Source organism: Mirounga leonina, unplaced genomic scaffold, assembly GCF_011800145.1.
Source record: "Mirounga leonina isolate KUSES-001 unplaced genomic scaffold, KU_Mleo_1.0 Mir_55, whole genome shotgun sequence".
Classification (NCBI taxonomy): Eukaryota; Metazoa; Chordata; class Mammalia; order Carnivora; family Phocidae; genus Mirounga; species Mirounga leonina.
In genome coordinates, this window is record NW_023270816.1 from 3,140,866 (window position 1) to 3,159,015 (window position 18,150).

General features: G+C 47.6%; 1 pseudogene across 1 annotated transcript; it reads left to right on the plus strand.

The window, feature by feature from the left end:
• The first annotated feature begins 2,019 nt into the window (after positions 1–2,019).
• Positions 2,020–3,254, plus strand: LOC118001983 (annotated as a pseudogene). Its single transcript, XR_004676902.1, has one exon. The product of XR_004676902.1 is annotated as an IST1 homolog (transcript).
• Positions 3,255–18,150: the final 14,896 nt, after the last annotated feature.

The following is an 18,150-nucleotide window of genomic DNA, read 5'->3' on the forward strand; positions in this document are numbered from 1 at the left end:
CTTTAGGAAAGAGCAAAAGAGGACCTTGGAAATTTCATTTGAGGACCTACTGTATCATTTAGGGGCTAGCAGATACCAAGGGTCCCTCACCTATTGTCTCTAAGTTCCTTGAGAATAGGAACTGGGCCTCAGTCCCCACTTTCCCTTCACCTTCCAACAGTGTACCTTTCACTATGTGGTGTTGCAATAACCCCTCTGACCTCAGAACCTCAAGGAGCATAAGCCAAATTTATCAGGGTGGGAGGCACAGATCGGAACCAGAGGCCAACTTCTGGAAATGCAGCCCCAGAAGTGGACCAAGACGTGTGCTGACTGGCAAACCTTACGCTGACCATCACCCCCCATGAGCAAGTCATGCCTCTGAGTCTTGCTGCCTGGTAAACTTCTGTAGATCCCTGCAATAAAACAGACGATTTCCACTCCCTATCTCACTTAATTTACTGCTCAATTTATTGTGGGTGGGGCTAGCCACAGGGAATTGGGGCTTGAAATGGTTCGCTTTGTTCTCTGCATGCTGCCTACACACCCACTTCTCTGCCATCTATGAAGGAAGAAAGTGCAATGTGCCTGGAATGAGAACACTGAACTCCCATGATGATATTCATCTTAGTGACTGAAAAAAAAAAAAAGGCAGAGAGGAGAAAGAGACTTAAATTAACATCCCCTGGATCTTCGGGGAAAGTGTTTAAACACTGAGAAAAGAACAATACCATTTCAGTATGGGAAGCTATACACAATAAGCACACTTACTTTTTTGTTTTTTTAAGATTTTATTTATTTATTTGAAAAAGCAAGAGAGAACAAGCTGGGGAATTGGCAGAGGGAGAGGGAGAAGCATGCTTCCTGATGAGCCTGATGGACCCTGGGATCATGACTGGAGCCAAAGACAGACACTTAACTGACTGAGCCACCCAGGCGTCCCTATAAACACATTTTCTATAATGGCTTTTTCTAAACATGACTCCTTAGTAACTGAGATTAAGTGTAAAAGTTGTAACGAAGGAAATTTCATACCTTTCTTAAGATTAGCAAGGCATTTAAAATTCATTATATTTTTCATAAGGTAAAAAAAAAAACAACTTTTGCAATCATTAAACAAAGTTGGATTAAAATAACCACATAAGTGGCCACTCAATCCTGAGGATGAAGAAGAATGTTCTTGTTTGTCTCATGACTTTGGATGATTTCCCTGGTGCTGAGTCCATGGAAGCATCCCTCTACAGAGCTTGGCGAGTCAGTGTGGCTGGTGTGTTCACATGAAGGAGCAGAAGGTGTGTGGGAAGGTGAGCAGGGTTCCCATCTCAGAGCTTTGTACATCACATTGGAACTACATCCTAAAGTCGGTGGGTGTTCAGTGAAGTGTATCAAGTAAAGGTGTGGGGAGGTGGGTAGGCCCCAAGATGGCCCAGTGACTGTGTCCCATGATATTCACACCCTGGTTCTACCCCTTCCCTTTGAGTGCGGGCTGCATTTAGTGAGTTACTTCTAATGAAAAGAACACAGCAAAAGTAAAAGGAGGTCATTTCTGAGATTAGGGTATAAAACGACTGTGGCTTCCATCTCAGTTTCTTGGTCTCTGTCTCTGTCTCTCTCATTGAGAGAAGAGGAATAAGTTGCCATGCTGTGAACTGCCCTATGGAGAGACCCACATGGCAAGGGACTGATATCCACCCAGCTAAACTGCTTCAGGACTTCTGACCCTCAGAAGCTATGAAATGATTTTTGTTGTTTTCAACTGCTAGATTTGGGGATGATTTGTTATGCAGCAATAGACAAATACATGTCTATTATTTGTATATTAAAAAAGAATGGCCCTGTTGAGACTCCGACTCTTGATTTCGGCTGAGGTCATGATCTTAGGGTCATGAGGCTGACCCTGTGTTGGGCTCTGCGCTGGGCATGGATTCTCTCTTTCCCTCTCTTTGCCCCTCTCCCTCACTTGCACACTTGCACACTTGCACTTTCTCTCTCCCCCTCGCAAAAAAAAAAAAAAAAAAATTGAAAAAGAAAATGGGCTGAGGGAGCCGCCATTTTGGGTGCTGAGCTTTAAGTGCCAAGTTCCTTTCACCCGTTTTCATGCCTGGATTCAGCCAGGAGGAACAGCACAGCATGCTGGGCTCTGGATTTAAAGCTGAGCGTTTACGAGTCAATTTGCGATTAGTCATAAACCGTCTTAAACTATTGGAGAAAAAAAAAACGGAACTGGCCCAGAAAGCAAGGAAAGAGATTGCTGACTATCTGGCTGCTGGGAAGGATGAACGAGCTCGGATCCGAGTGGAGCATATTATCCGAGAAGACTACCTTGTGGAGGCCATGGAAATTCTGGAGCTGTATTGTGATCTGCTGCTGGCTCGGTTTGGTCTCATCCAGTCTATGAAGGAACTAGATTCTGGTCTGGCTGAATCCGTGTCTACGCTGATATGGGCTGCTCCTCGGCTCCAGTCAGAAGTGGCTGAGTTGAAAATAGTTGCTGATCAGCTCTGTGCCAAGTATAGCAAGGAATACGGCAAGTTATGTAGGACCAACCAGATTGGAACTGTGAATGACAGGCTAATGCACAAACTGAGTGTGGAAGCCCCACCCAAAATCCTGGTGGAGAGATACCTGATTGAAATTGCTAAGAACTACAATGTGCCCTATGAGCCTGACCCTGTGGTCATGGCAGAAGCTCCTCCTGGAGTAGAGACAGATCTCATTGATGTTGGATTCACAGATGATGTGAAGAAAGGGGGTCCTGGAAGAGGAGGAGGGGGTGGTTTCGCAACACCAGTTGGGGGACCTGATGGAACAGTGCCAGTGCCTATGCCCATGCCCATGCCCATGCCCTCTCCAAGTACTCCTTTCTCCTATCCACTTCCAAAGGGACCATCGGATTTCAATGGATTGCCAGTGGGGACTTACCAGGCTTTTCCCAATATTCACCCACCTCAGATACCAGCAACTCCCCCATCGTATGAATCTGTTGATGACCTTAATGCTGATAAGAATGTCTCTTCTGCACAGATTGTTGGCCCTGGGCCCAAGCCGGAAGCCTCTGCAAAGCCCCCTTCCCGACCTGTGGGTACCTACACAACTTTGTACTACCGGAGCTGTACCAGACACACTACCAACTGCATCTGCTGGTGCCAACGCCTCAGCATCTGAGGACATTGACTTTGATGATCTTTCCCGGAGATTTGAAGAGTTGAAAAAGAAAACCTAGTTCTCTTCAACCAGGCAACCTCCAGGCTCTGAGATTTGAGACTGAGCTTTTTCTCCTTGTAACAAAGAATCTCCATGAAATTCGTTTTCATCACTTAACCATCACTGAGCACACTCTTCCTCTGGGTTCTCTTTCTGCTCTAAATTCTGCTGCTTTCCAGTTCTCTGTTGCTCCTAAGAAACTAATGATTAGAGACTATGAGGCCAGAGCAGCTGACCCCGGGCAGCCGAGCTTGTCCATCTCCCTTGAGTGTGAGCCCAGGTTCTCCCATCACCTGTCCTTCTGTTCCTCTACAGGGGAGTGGGAAGGTGAAAGCATTATGAGGAGAGCTGCCAAAGATGGCTGGACACGGAGAAGAATACTTCATGAAGTCTCTCAGCCCTGTGCTGAAGTTCTAGAGTTAGAAACAAACCCCTCTGTCCAGAGGGGTTTGTAGTGAGCAAAGGTGTGCCATGAATGGGAGAGACGGACTCTGGAAGCCCCTTTAACAGTTCTTGGAAGCTGGGTGCTCTCATTGGGTTTATACACTACTCGCTGCAGGCACTGTTCTACCTGGATCCAGTTGCAGAGTGTATTGGGAAAGTTGAAGGCTTCTCTTGGATCTACTGGATTCTCAGGGAGCCCTCCGTGGCCTTTTGCTTTGAGTGCTGTGCTCCCCTCTTGCCAGAGGGCAGCACTGCATAAACTCCTGTTTCCCCCAGGGCATGTTCTGTTGGACTGCATTTACTGGTGAACGAAGGACAGGTCACACACTGGGCAGAAGTCACCAAGGCTAGGGTGGGCTTCCAGTTGCCTTAACAGAAGTACTCAAGTTTCTTGGGTAGTGAGCTGGAATGCCTACAGGGGAAGTGGGGTTCCTGTTTTCATTTGAAAACTTCATGATTAAGAGAACCTTTAAAAACTGATTTCACATAAGTTTTGGGTGCCCATAAAAAATGTGGCTGCAGTTGTTGACTACTTTTCTAGGTGGATGAGACTCTTACTATTGTAACTTAACGGTGTTCCTTTACCCCCTAGCTGAGGCCATCCTTCCCCAGAGGGATGGCTTTGGGATCAGAAGATAGGACTCTGGCTTTTGTGTAGTGTAAATATACACACCTGTTTCAAGCAACTTAAATGTTTTTGATTGGTTTGTATCTCATAGCTCAGTAGCTGATAATAAAGTTAAAAATTCTGAAAAGAAAAAGAAAAAGAAAATGGCCCCAGCACACAGGAAAGAGTGGAAACTGCCAGGATGGTGCCTTGGATTCAGCAAGTGATGGTTAGCATAGTAAGAAGGAGGCATTCTAGGGACAGTTAGGAGGAGGGCAAAGCAAGTGGTGAATTGCTTGCATGTTAGGAAGGAGGTAGGGAGAGGAGGCAGAGGTGGTGCCCTGGTTTCTGGTGTGAGCACCCAGTGGGCAGAATGACCACTCACTGAGGCAGGGGCCCCAGCAAAGCCACAGGAGTGCACAGAGAGATGATGTGCTCAGGCTGGGAAAGGTCGATTTGAAGGTGCCTTAGGACATCCAGGTGGAGGCACCTCACAAGCAGCTGGAGATGTAAGCCAAAAATTCCAAAGGGAGAACTGAGAACTAGAGTGGTGGCCTTTGCAGTCGGTGGCATTTCGGGAGAGGGGGAGAGGGGGAGAGAGGGCTCCATGAAAGTTACTTCCCTGTGCCTCTGATTCCCAGTCTGACGACAACAAATTGGTTGAGCGTGTAAATTGGCTATCCTGTAAGGCACCAGAACAGGACCTGGCATGTAATAAATATTCAAGAATGGCTATTGTTAATGAACATCTTTGGAGAAGAGCAAATGGCCGGGATGGCCCAGGAATTGAACATAAGTCAGTTTTCAGGCACAATTATTTTGTACTTTGGTTTTCTCTTCTACAACATAGTTGTCCAGTTGTCAAGAGAAATCTGTGTCAAAAAATCTCACATCTGGTTATGAGAGGATAATGTGAATAAAGGATGTTAGCTCTGACTTCAGGGTCCAAGACAAATTCAATTCACGAGGGGAAAAAAAAATCTCAAATGCTTTCTCTACTGGAATGAAAAGTGCATTCTTTTAAGGAGTTGAGGGGCAAAGACCAGGTGGAGAGGTACTTCCCTGGAGGCTTTCAGAGCAGTGAGTTTGGGAACCTGAGGGAAGATATTCTAACACAGTCAAGTTGAGACTAGAAAATTGCCTCACACACACCAAGTCCCAGAATGAGCCTGCCTGCCTTGTTTTCTTCCTAATTAAGATGTGTCCAGTGAAAAGAGGAGGGGCATGATTCATGTCTCCGGCCATTCATAAATAGTTGAAGCTGACACCAAACAAAATCTCAACTGTGTTCCCCAACACTTTCTGCTTGCCCATTGATCAGACCACCATCCTCGTTGGGAGCTCCTGGCTAAGCCGATGGGTAACACAACAGCTTAATTACCGAATGTGCGGTTTCTTCAGAAACATGTGCTTTGCTAACCACGAACGATGTTTTAAAGCTGAGAGTGGCACATGTGAATGAATGAATAAGGAAAGAAAGAAAGAAGAAAGAAAGAAAGAAAGAAAGAAAAAGAAACAAAGAAACAAAGAAAGAAAGAAAGAAAGAAAGAAAGAAAGAAAGAAAGAAGAAAGGAAGGAAGGAAGGAAGGAAGGAAGGAAGGAAGGAAGGAAGGAAGGAAGGAAGAAAGAAAGAAAGAAAGAAAGAAAGAAAGAAAGAAAGAAAGAAAGAAAGAAAGAAAGAAAGAAAGAAAGAAAGAAAGAAAGAAAGAAAAGGTAGTGTTGATGATGAAGAAAGCTGCCACAAGCCATCCAGCCCGTCCACAGGGATCCAAACTTGGACACAAGGCAGCAGTCACTTTGAGATCATTCTGCTCCCTTGCCAGGATTCTTCTTTCTTCATACAACAAATAATGCCCCGGTCTCTCCTCTGTTCGTGGAGGCGTTTATAGAGTGCCTTCTGTGGCTTAGGTCCTGTGGCGGGCCACAGAGATAAAGCTGAGCATGACAACCTCTACCCTCAAGGGGCTCAGCTCACACCTGTCAGTGGATTACTGAAATCACAGGAAAGAGGGAAACCCAAATTAAATATTATCATAAAGCAAAAAGAGCACATTAGGTGAATCACAAATAGAAGTGTGAGTGTTGCGGTAGCAGAGAGAAAGTAGCAAAATTCACTGTTTGGGGGAGTTGGCTTTGTACTGTTTGTGAGGATTTATTTATTTATTTTAAAGAGAGAGCACAGGCAGGGGGAGGGGTAGAGAGAGAGGGAGAGGGAGAAGCAGGCTCTCTGCTGAGCACGGAGCCCGACGCGGGGCTCGATCCCACAACCCTGAGATCACGAGCTGAGCCGAAATCCAGAGTCGGATGCTTAACCAGCTGAGCCATGTTTGGGAGAGTTTGAAACGAAACCAAGAGGATGTATATATACATACGTACAGATTATCTTAAGGAACTGGCTCGCAGGATTATGTGGGTGGCAGGTCTGAAATTGGCAGGATGGACTGGCAGGCTGGAAACTCAGGCAGGGTCTCTGTGTTACAGTCTTGAGGCAGGGTTGTTTCTTATGGGGCCCCAGTCTTTGCTCTTGGGGCCTTCGGCTTGTTAGAGGAGGCCCATCACGTTATGGAGGGTAATCGGCTTTACTAGGGGTCTACTGATTACAAAATATTAATCACATCTAAGAAACACCTTTGCAGCAATAGCTACTCTAGTGTTTGACCAACCTCTGGGCACTGTGGCCCAGCCATGTGCTATTAACCTCCGCAGTCAGGGAAGGCTTCTTGGAGAAGGCACTTATTTATCCTTGTGTGGGTGGCTTTGAGAGGGGGTCCCAGGAAGCACAGACGAGGGAGGTAGAAGGTTATTCAGGAAAGGGACAGGAGGCGATCAGGTGTGGTTTATATGCAGGTTGTCACTGTGGGCAACTGGTTTGCAGTCCTGCTTGGGACCCTCTGCATCCTTGGCCCCTGGAATCATAGCACATTGGCAAGAGAGCTTGTGCAGCAAAACAGGGTGGCCTCATCCTAAGCCTGAGCGCTGAGAGAGGACTCCCAGGTATCCATGCTAAAGACATGTGGGGCTGGAAGTCCAAGCATGTAAGTCCAGCCTGGCGACGTGCCCAGACCCCAGCTCCACAACTGTCCCAGTGTGGCTGGCCTGCACAAGTCCTGAGTGGGACTGGAGGAAGCAGCCTCAGGAGGGAGATGGGAAGGGCAGGCATTCACAAGTGGGCCAAGTCGGTGGACAAAGCATCAGCATCACCTGCCGGCCGCGCCCAGCTCTGCCATCGACCGTGCGACCTTGGCAAACTAAGTAACCTCTCTGAGCCTCACTTTCTTTATCTGTACATGGGTGGACTTGAAAATTGAGGCGCTCAGGCATTTCCAGTGCTTAGAACAAGGCTGAACTTGCAGCCGACCTTTTCCCTCTCCTCGGCCCCGGGCCAAGTGCAGCAGTCTGGATTTACTCCGTTTCCAAGGCAGAGAAGCTTTGCTCTCTTTGAGTGTCTGCAGGCTTTAAAGCATTCCAGTGGAGGAAGGGGGTCTGTGCCGAGGGGTCGTGATGACCCACAGTGGGTCACAGAGCTGCCTCACACTCATGACTCACTTTCTCAAAAAAAGACACGCCAAAGATGCCAACACTAAGGAGGAGGGTTTCTTTGATTCTCTAGAAGCAAGTGTTTTTGATGTAAATGTCTCTGAACCCATTTCCCACACGATCAACCCACACAGTCTTATCTTTGGATGACTCAGGCAAGGGTCAAAGAGCCGGCAGACGTTTTTACAGTCACCCTCTCATAGTCTCCATATGGATTCCGTTTTCCAAGGACAATGCAGCTGCGTCTGGGAGCGGGAGGTGACTTCGCCCATCCGCAGCGGCCCCTGAGTCCTGCACTCCGTCTCCCACTTTGGCCACAGCTTGCACACCAATCGTGGGCAGTACCGCTCCACGACACGGCTCACCCTGTTGCCACGCTTGATCCTCTGCAGGGCATGCCCTGGCCAGCTGCCCCGTCCTGGAGTCATTAGCACCCTTTCCTAGGAACTGCCCTCCCTCCTCAGTCCAGATGGTGACAGGGTCTCCTGGGAGTTTTAATAATAATTCTAGCTAATATTCACTGAGTACTTACCGTGTGACAGGCACTGTGTATCCAGTAGCCCATTTAATCACAGAAACTCTATGGGGCAGGTGCTATTCTCGGCCTCGCTGACAGATGAGGAAACAGGCAGGAAGGGTTTCCTCAGGTGGTAATATATTCTCAAGATCGGGTGGATCAGGGTCAGAATCCGTGAAGTCGGACTCTTACCTGCCGCGCTGTCTTTCCTCCATTTACACATGCCGACCTCCGTCTGGCTGAAGTTCACTGAAGGTCAGCGGTGGGCCTGCCCCTGCTGGGAAAGAGCCCTCCGTCTGCATATTTAGAATTAAATCAAAGTATACATAGGCGGGAGGGAGATAGCACATGGCAGAACCATGCTGTGCAAACAGGGACAAGCATCTTCCCTGCCCCCTGCCCGAGCAGCGGAGGAAGCCCGCCACCAGGACAGTGGTACAGACAGGCGAGCCCACGGGGCAGGGCCACGTGGGAAGAAGGCCCGCGGTGCTGGCTGCCAGCCCTGTCACTAGAGAAGAATCATGCTCAACTACAAGCCAAGCACAATGACGTCCTGCAAAGCCGTCAGCCGTGCCTGCTAACTGCTTTCCTTTGGAAAGATCACATATCGGATTTGTTTTTTAATTCTGTGTCTGCTTTGCTGGTGCTCTAAGCGCCGTCGTGGTCTGCTCTTGGGGCCGTCTAGCACTGCTTGCATGTTGACAACAAATCCTGCTGCCTCACCGGAGGCGGTGGTCCCTAGTGGCTTGGGCCCCTCGTTCGGAACTTCCCAGGGGCTGCAGAGCCGTGTGGGGAGGTGCAGGCTGGCTGCCCCCCAACGGCTGCGGGCCAAGCCTGCAGACACAGCGGCCGTTTGCCGCCAATTATAAAGGTATTTTATGCTGTTTTCTTTTAAGTTGAACATAGGTCTTTCACAAATGTGCTTTCCTTAAGATATATTCAATGAGAGGTTTAATTATATCTTCGTAGAGACTGAGAAAGAGAATGTGAGCAGGAAAGCATAAAACGGAAGCACGGTGGACTGAAGCCTTTGGGCTACCCAGATGCAGGACAGCGTCCCCAGGTCACGCGACGTGCACACAGCGTGAGGATAGCCCCGTTTCAAAGGGATGAACTCCACCGACATTTCTGTGTCCCTCTCCCAGGGCCACCGTCACCAAGCGCTGCAGACCGGGTGGCAGACCCAGCAGAAATGTATTCTCTCCCAGTTCTGGAGGCCAGGAGACCAGCATCAAGGTGTCCTCAGGGCATGCTCTCTTGAGGCCTTCAGGCGAGAATCTGTCCTGTGCCTCTCTTGGCTTCTAGTTACTGCCATCCTTGGTGTCCTTGGCTGGTAGGCAATCTCTCCAACCTGTCATCACATGGTATTGTCCCCTGTGTGTCCTCACATGGTCTTCCCTCTGTGCATGTCTGTCTCTGCGTCTCTTCTCTTCTTCTTCTTTTTTTTTTTTTTAGATTTTATCTATTTATTTGAGAGAGAGTGAAAGTGATCACAGAGGAAGATGGAGAAGCAGACTCCCCGCTGAGCAGGGAGCCCGATGCAGGACTCAATCCCAGGACCCTGAGATCATGACCTGAGCCGAAGGCAGACGCTTAACCGACTGAGCCACCCAGACGACCCTTGTCTCTTCTCTTCTTACAGGGACATCAGTCACATGGATGAAAGCCCTTGCTAAAGATCTCATCTTAACTTAATTGCTTCTGCAAATCAGGTCACTTCACAGGTACAGAAGGGTGAGGACCTCAGTGAATCTTTTGGGGGTACAAAATTCAACTCATAGTAATGTCCAAACAATCCTCACCTTGTTCCCGCCTTGCCCCCGAACTCCTAGCGGGAGCCCAAAGCCCCTCCTGTCCTGCTCCCACTAACCCTCAGGGCACAGCTTTTCTAGCTGTTTGCGCTCACCCGGCTTAGCCAGTTAATGGCCACGGTCTCAGGCTCTTTCCTTTGAACTTCTTCCCATCCCAGGTTCTACCTATCAGCCTTCAAGATGCCATAAGCGATTCTGGAAATCTCTTAGGGCTCCATCTCACTTCTTGAGTCATGCACGACCCCTTTCCATACTGAATTTTTTGTTGGTAAAGGAGCCCTCACGGCCTGGGTGAGGCAGATCTCTTTGTTTGGGAGTAACCTCCCCTGGTTCAGACCCATTGTGTATTCCTTTGTCCTGCATAGACGTGTGCACCATTGGCCCTCGGGCATGCTCCGGTTTTCCGTATTTCAGACAGACCCGCAGGGGTTGTGTTGGGTGTCTATCTGCAGCATGAGCAGGTACGCACAGACCATGGCCCCACATCAGCTGCTGGCAAGGCCCACGCTGAGGCCGGTCTTGCTGTGTCTCCTTCACTGGAGTAAAGCATTGTCCATTCAGGACCTGTGTGAGTCATGCCTTTCTTGGCGGCCCTGAACCATGGTGGGGGTTGACATCTGGGACTGCTGCTCCTGGTGGGGTGGTCTCCTCCCCTGGAGGGGCAAACCCCTGTCACTTGCTTGACAATTTTGTCTCTTATCTGGCCTCTGAAACTTGAAGTGCATTAAGGATACAAGATCCTTAATGTGACTCTCCAAAAGGTGCACACGGATATATGTGGGTTCTGAAGTATTTATGGAATCAATGACAAGCAAATTATTTTCTGTGTGACATATCAAACATTTTTTTTTCTTTCTCTAAAGATTTTATTTATTTATTTGACAGAGAGAGAGAAGGAACACAAGCAGGGGGAACAGCAGAGGGAGAGGGAGAAGCAGGCCTCCCGCAGAGCAAGGAGCCCAATGAGGGGCTCGATCCCAGGACCCCGGGACCACGACCTGAGCTGAAGGCAGACGCTTAACCGACTGAGCCACCCAGGTGCCCCCATATCAAACAATTTGATTTAATGCTGTCACTCAACTATTTGGGACAAGGTGAGGATTGTTTGGACATTATTATGAGTTGAATTTTGTACCCCCAAAAGATTCACTGAGGTCCTCACCCTCCTGTACCTGTGAAGTGACCTGATTTGCAGAAGCAATTAAGTTAAGATGAGGTCTTTAGCGAGGGTTTTCATCCATGTGACCGATGTCCTTGTAGGAAGAGAAGAGACGCAGAGACAGACATGCACAGAGAGAAGACTGTGTGAGGACACACAGGAGACAATCCCACGTGACAACAGGCTGGAACGATGTGCCTATCAGCCAATGGTTGTAGACTTCATTTTGCAAAAGGATTCCCTTGGAATGTTCATTAAATTTCAGATTTCTGGGCTCACTTCAGAGATTCCAGAGCAGCAGGGAGGGGAGAGCCCAGGAAACTGCTCCCCAGGGTGATGTTGACAGACGCGGGCTCTTCCAAACATTCTGAGAGGCAGCCACGCAAGCACAGCCTCGGGGAGGAGGAGCGAATTCTGTGATTTTACACACACACAAATACACGCATGCACCCACACACAAACACATGCGCACACATATTCACATAAACACACACACCACACGCACATCCACACACGCCACTCGTTACACGCACACACACACAACACACATACATAACACACATGCACATACACACATACCCACACAGTTATACATACACACACACACACCTCTTCAATCAGTTTGACCAAGTTGATTGGCCACTTCTTTTATGTATATTTTAAAGATTTTCTTTCTTTATTTGTTAGAGAGAGAGAGAAAGAAAGAGCACAAGCGGGGGGAGGGGGGAGGGCAGAGGAGCGTGATGCGGGCGGGGCTGGATCCCAGGACCCCGGGATCATAACCTGAGCCGAAGGCAGACGCTTAACCCACTGAGCCACCCAGGCATCCCTGGCCACCACTTTTAATAAAATGTTCCAGCATATGTTAGGATAATGGTGACTTTTGTCCCTATGTCCCAGTGTGTTGGGGTGCTTCATTTCCAGCACACCTGTCACTCTGCTAATTCCCGAGGCTTGGCCTTAAGACCGCAGGGACCTCAGCTGCTGAGCTTAGGAGCAAGAAGAGTAAGCCAGGACCCCGACGGAATGGAGCGGGGAGGAGGAGCCTTGGAGATCTGCCCTGGAGGAGGCGCCTAGCCTCCCCCACGGTGGTGCCGGCCTGACCTCCAAGGGTGGCCGGTGACCGAAGCAGGGGCTGCCACAGGAGTCAGCGTGAGCCACGGCCCCAGCGATTGGCGGCCACCAGGCCAACGATCACAGGAGGCGCGGCTCCCACCGCAGTCCCTTGAAATCCCCCCGCGGCCACACACGTGAGCTTGTTCTCTCTTCCCCTCCCACTGACCAGCCCCGGGACTCGCCGTGCTCACGGAGTTCTTCTCGGTGTGAGTCACTTTGGGGTAAAAACATATCCCCCTGGGTCCCCTGCCGTGGGTCCTGAAGCTGGCTGCTCCCTCGGGGGGGCGGGCCATGGCGAAACAAACCTCGCCCCAGTGTAAACCGAGCCTCGTACACACGTGCACATATCCACGTAGTCAGCACACCTGTGGGGTTAAATTTTCCTGAGGGGACCAATCAGGAAGCACAATACCCGATCATGAAAATAAGGTTGGAGAGATGGCTTTTGTTCATCCAGTTGATTCTCACAGCCCCTCTACCGAGTGGGTACCGTTGGAACCGTCGTTCAATAAATAAGAAAGCATGAGCACAGAGAAGTTGAGACACTCACCCGGGGTCCAGGGGACATCTCAGGTGCAGACACAGGCTGGCGAGCCGCAGAGGGAACGGCAGAGAGCCGGAGGCCCCCACGCGCTGCTCCAGGGTCTGGGGGGCCTGGCGTGCCCCTTTGCAAGTTTATTCTTCATTCACTCTGACACTCAGAAGATGCGAGAGCGTACGTGGTGAAAGAAAAGGAGGGGGACCGTGAGCAGGACTGCAAGAAGCACAGCCAGCTCAGAGTTGCTCACCGGCACGAGGAGACGCACATACCCAGAGCACGTGTCTACACACACAGAGAAAAGCCCACACCACTTAGCGTGAAGCTTTCTGCTCAGCACACCCATTGCCTCCATCTCAGCTTCAGGGAACTTTCCTGTTTTTCAGCTGCTGTCTTCATTTCCGTCCCTAGTATGGGGGAGAGGGTATTAAAATTTGAATGGTTTCTTAGCTCTGTTCCTTTTTTTCCCTTCTGGGAAGATTTCCTGCATAAATGATGTCTCAAAAAGTCCGTTTCCAGGGGCTTGTTTTTCTTTAAAAAAAAAAAAAACTCTAGAGATTTTTCTGTGCAGACTTAACGTCTGAAACACACCCAGTTCTCTCTCCCGAATAGTTTCCTCTGTACGTTTCTCCATGTGGGTTTTATTTCCAATGGAGCCAGCGTGGCCACAGGCCAGACAGGGCCCTTTCTGAGCCTGTTCTAGAGGCCAGGGGTGTTTCTACAGGTTACAGACAGAGGGGGGAGCACGTTCCCCACCCAAACCCTTGCTAGAGCTCTCTCCTTTTTCACACAATTGAGGTTTGTTTTACAGGTTCCTCTTCATGCAAAAGACTGTCTTGGATTCTCTGCTGCAGGTATAGAAACTTCTGTACACACCATGCATTACCATCAGATAAAGCTCTGGATCCCACGGAGCACGGTCACTGCGAGCCCACCGCTGTCCACCGACTTCTCTTTAGGTTCTTGCCCGGCAGAAGAACTGGGCACGTTCATGTCGGCAAGAAAATGAACCTAGAATATGGGATGTATTAAGCTTATTATGGGAGACTGGAAGGAATGAGCACTTTATTTGCTTAAGGCAGCTTAGGGACACCTGATATTAATAAATGAAATCAGGGCTGAACACTATTTAAAACAACCATACAAATTGGAACATGGTCATCTAGTCAACAGAACATGAAGAAAATCCAGAAGTTGGCAATAAATAAACCGAGTAAACTCAGTCAGTCATTTCAATTCTCTTTTTGTAAGATGTTCATGAAAATTGGATTTTTGGAGGATCTCCATGAGGTTTCACTTTTTTTTTAATTCAAATTCAAGTTAGTTAACATATACTGTATTATTAGTTTCAGGGGTAGAATTTAGTGATTCATCAGTTGCATGTATCAGCCAGCGCTCATGACATCAAGTGCCCTCCTTAATGCCCATCACCAATTATCCCATCCTCTCACCCCCCTCCCCTCCAGCAACCCTGTTAAATATCCCTAATGAACATGGATGCAAAAATTCTCAACAAGATACTAGCTAATCGAGGGGCACCTGGGTGACTCGGTCGGTTTTAAGCATCTGCCTTCGGCTCAGGTCATGATCCCAGGGTCCTGGGATTGAGCCCCGTTGTCAGCTCTCTGCTCAGTGGGGAGCCTGCTTCTCTCTCTGCCCGCCCCACCCCCCGCTCACGCTCTCTCTCTAATAATAAATAAAATCTTTTTTGTGTGTGTGGTGATGGAAACATCCTGTATCTTGACTTTAAAAAAAAAAAAAAAGAAAAGAAAGAAAACCCAAGACTCCATCAAAAAATTACTAGAACAAGAATTCAACAAAGTCGCAGCGTATACAATCAACGCCCAGAAGTCTGTTGCATTTCTATACACTACCAATTAAGCAGCAGAAAGAGAAATCAAGGAATTGATCCTGTTTACAATTGCACCAAAAATCATAAGATACCTAGGAATAATCCTAACCAAAAAGGTAAAAGATCTGTACTCTGAAAACTACAGAACACTTATGAAAGAAATTGAGGAGGACACAAAGAGATGGAAAAACATTCCATGTTAATGGATTGGAAGAACAAATATTGTTACAATGTCTACGCTCCCCAAAGCAATCTACACATTCAATGCAACCCTATCAAAGTACCACCAGCATTTTTCACAGAACAGGAACAAACAAATCTGAAATTTGTATGGAACCACAAAAGACCCTGAATAACCAAAGCAATCTTGAAAAAGAGAAGCAAGAGGCTCACAATTCTGGACTTCAAGCTCTATTACAAAGCTGTAGTGATCAAGACAGTATGGTCCTGGCACAAAAACAGACACATAGATCAATGGAACAGAACAGAGAGCCCAGAAATGGACCTTCAACTCTACGGTCAACTAATCTTCGACTAAGCGGGAAGTTTCACGTCTTGCACTGAATTTGTATTCCCTCTGCCTTGTACCAGAAAATTACAGAACAAGGACTGGCATCTCAAACACAGCTGGGTCTCATGCAAATTTTGCTTCCTGCTAAAAATTCTTGAGACTCCCCAAATGTATGTAAGGACCACATGCACTAAAATAATGATAACTAAACTTTTTTGAGTATGGGCCACTGGACTAAGTGCTTTATGTAAATTATCTCATCTAACCCTCACTAAACCTCATTATATATTGTCATTTCCTTCTTATGTGTGGGAAAACCGAGACCTGGAGAGGCCCCAGATCCTGCCCGGGGTCACACGCCTGGTGGCTGGTGACACGGAAGTTCAGCTCCAGCCTGGCAGCTGACCTCACAGCCTGCGCTCCTGTTGGCAAGATTATTCGGTAACCCTCAGTTATCCAGGGGCTGATCATCTGGTGTCATCTTTTTTTGTTCCAGCTTTATTGAGATGTAATTCATACATAACACTGAGTCCATTTAAGGTGTAAGCGTGCTGATTTGATACACTTACATGTTGCAAAATGATTACCACTATAACATGAGCCAACAAGGCCATCACATCACATAATTACCATTTCTTTAGTGTATTGAAAACATTTAAGATCTACTCTATTCAGTTATTAACCGTATTATTAACAGTATTTTTTTTAGAAAGAGAAACAAAAAGCATGCAACCTGGGTGGGGAGGAGCAAAGAGAGAATCTGAAGCAGGCTCCATGCCCAGCATGGAACCCAACGCGGGGCTCGATCTGACCTTGAGATTGTGACCTGAGCAGAAATCAGGAGTCGGACGCTTAACTGACTGCACCACCCAGGCACCCCTCACAGTATGATGAACTATAACTACCATGCTGTACATTAGAGCCCCAGAACATATTCGTCTTACAAATGGAAGTTTGTACTCTGACCAGTACCTCATTTCCCCCCTCCCAGCTCCTGGAAACCTGTGCTCTCCTCTCTGTTTCTGTGAGCCCAGCTTATTCAGACTTCACATGAAGTGATGTCGTACAGTATTTGTCTTTCTCTGACTTACATAACATAATGCCCTCAGGGTCCATCCATGTTGTCACAAATGGCAGGATTTTCTTCTTTTTTGTGGCTTAATAATATCCCATGACACACACACACAATATACATCTTCTTTATTCATTCGTCTGTTGACGGACGCTCAGGTCATTCTCAAGCCTTGGTTATTGTGCATAATGCCCCACTGAACATGTGGGTGTAACTGTGTCTCTGCCGTCCTGGTTTCATTTCCTTTGGATATATACCTGGTATTCTCATTTCTTATTGAGGGGTACATGCCAATAGTTTACACAGAGCAGAGACCGTGAAAGCAGCCACATTACGATTTCCTGTGCAAGGCACGAAGGTAATGTAGCATGAAGCCTCGGCCTGTCAGAAATCTATAATCCATCTGCATACAGACAAGGCACACAATTAATTAAATTAAGGTACAATTCAAGGTAATGGATAATCTTCATTAAAATCATAGCATATTTTATCAAAGCTCAGAGCTTTGTCATGAAAAGACCAACATACGAGAAACCACCTTCTGGAAACCCCCAAATCTCTCACATGATGAAGTAGTATGGCTAGGGCATAGAAGCTTCTATTGGAGTGTCTCAGAAACTCCAGAATTCTGGGGTGAAGATGGGGACTAGCAGAGGGCAGAGGGTCCAGGGACAGGGGCAAAAGGGGTCAGAGGTCAGTGAAGGAACATGAAGAGCCCCCAGCTGGTCCCAGCTTCCTCTGATCGTGCCCCTCACCCTGGAACGCCTTGGCCACCACATCCTTGCTTCTTTTGCTTATTGAGAAAGGAGAGGTGGGAGAGAAGAAAATAGAAGGAAATGAAAAAAGGTATTAAGGAGTAGATGAAGGGAAATTGGTGGGAAAGAAAATGCTTTAAATGGCCTTTTGCTCTGAAGGTGGCAAAGCGAAACAAAACCACCAAGAGAAGCCCCTTCACTCTTAGCGATTTCAAGCAAAGGCTTTCTGACATTTGCTTCTACGGAGCAGAGAAAACAGGCAGAAGGAAATGAAGGGATATTCCAAGGAATTCGATACAATGACCTCATATAACTGGGGCTACATGCTTTCTGATGATATGACCTGTGCAGGATTAATCCATTTGGCCTCCTATTATTCCCATCAGGCATTCTCAGCACAGGATGTGTGCTCCTCAGACGGATCCAGAAACCTGAAAATTTTGTAAATTATTAAGCTGCTGTGATTTTTCTGGGGAATGGTCCTGGCGTTCCCCTCAGCGTCATCAGAGATTTCCCAACCCTGCCGATGAAGGCAGATTAACAACTGCAGATTCCAGCAGATATATTTTAAAAGCCTGAGCTTTAAAGTTCTCACTTGGCAGGCCACTGTGAATCATTCCCCAGGGAGCTTTGCTTATTAGGATAAAATGGTGACTTTATCAGACTTTCCAGAAGCCCAGATATTGTATAGAGTCTTTCCAGGCAAACATCCATACCCTTTAACCATCTCTCTTATGATAAGGTTTCAAGTTTTCTCACCAATACCCCAGTTGCTTCTGTGTATCCACTGGTCTGTCATATTTGCGGCATCCACAAAGCCAGCATTGTGTTCCAGGACAAGTCTGACCAGCATAGAGGAAAGAGGATTAGCAGCCTTATTTTGGATGCAGTGCTTCTGCTGATACAACCTAAGATCACACGAACTTTCCTGATAGATATGTAACCCTTCGTCTTGCATCAAGTCTTTCTGACAAGTGAAATTTCTACATCTTTCCATGTGCTACCTCCAGACTCACTCACTTTCATTTCTCTCATACTTACATGGCTG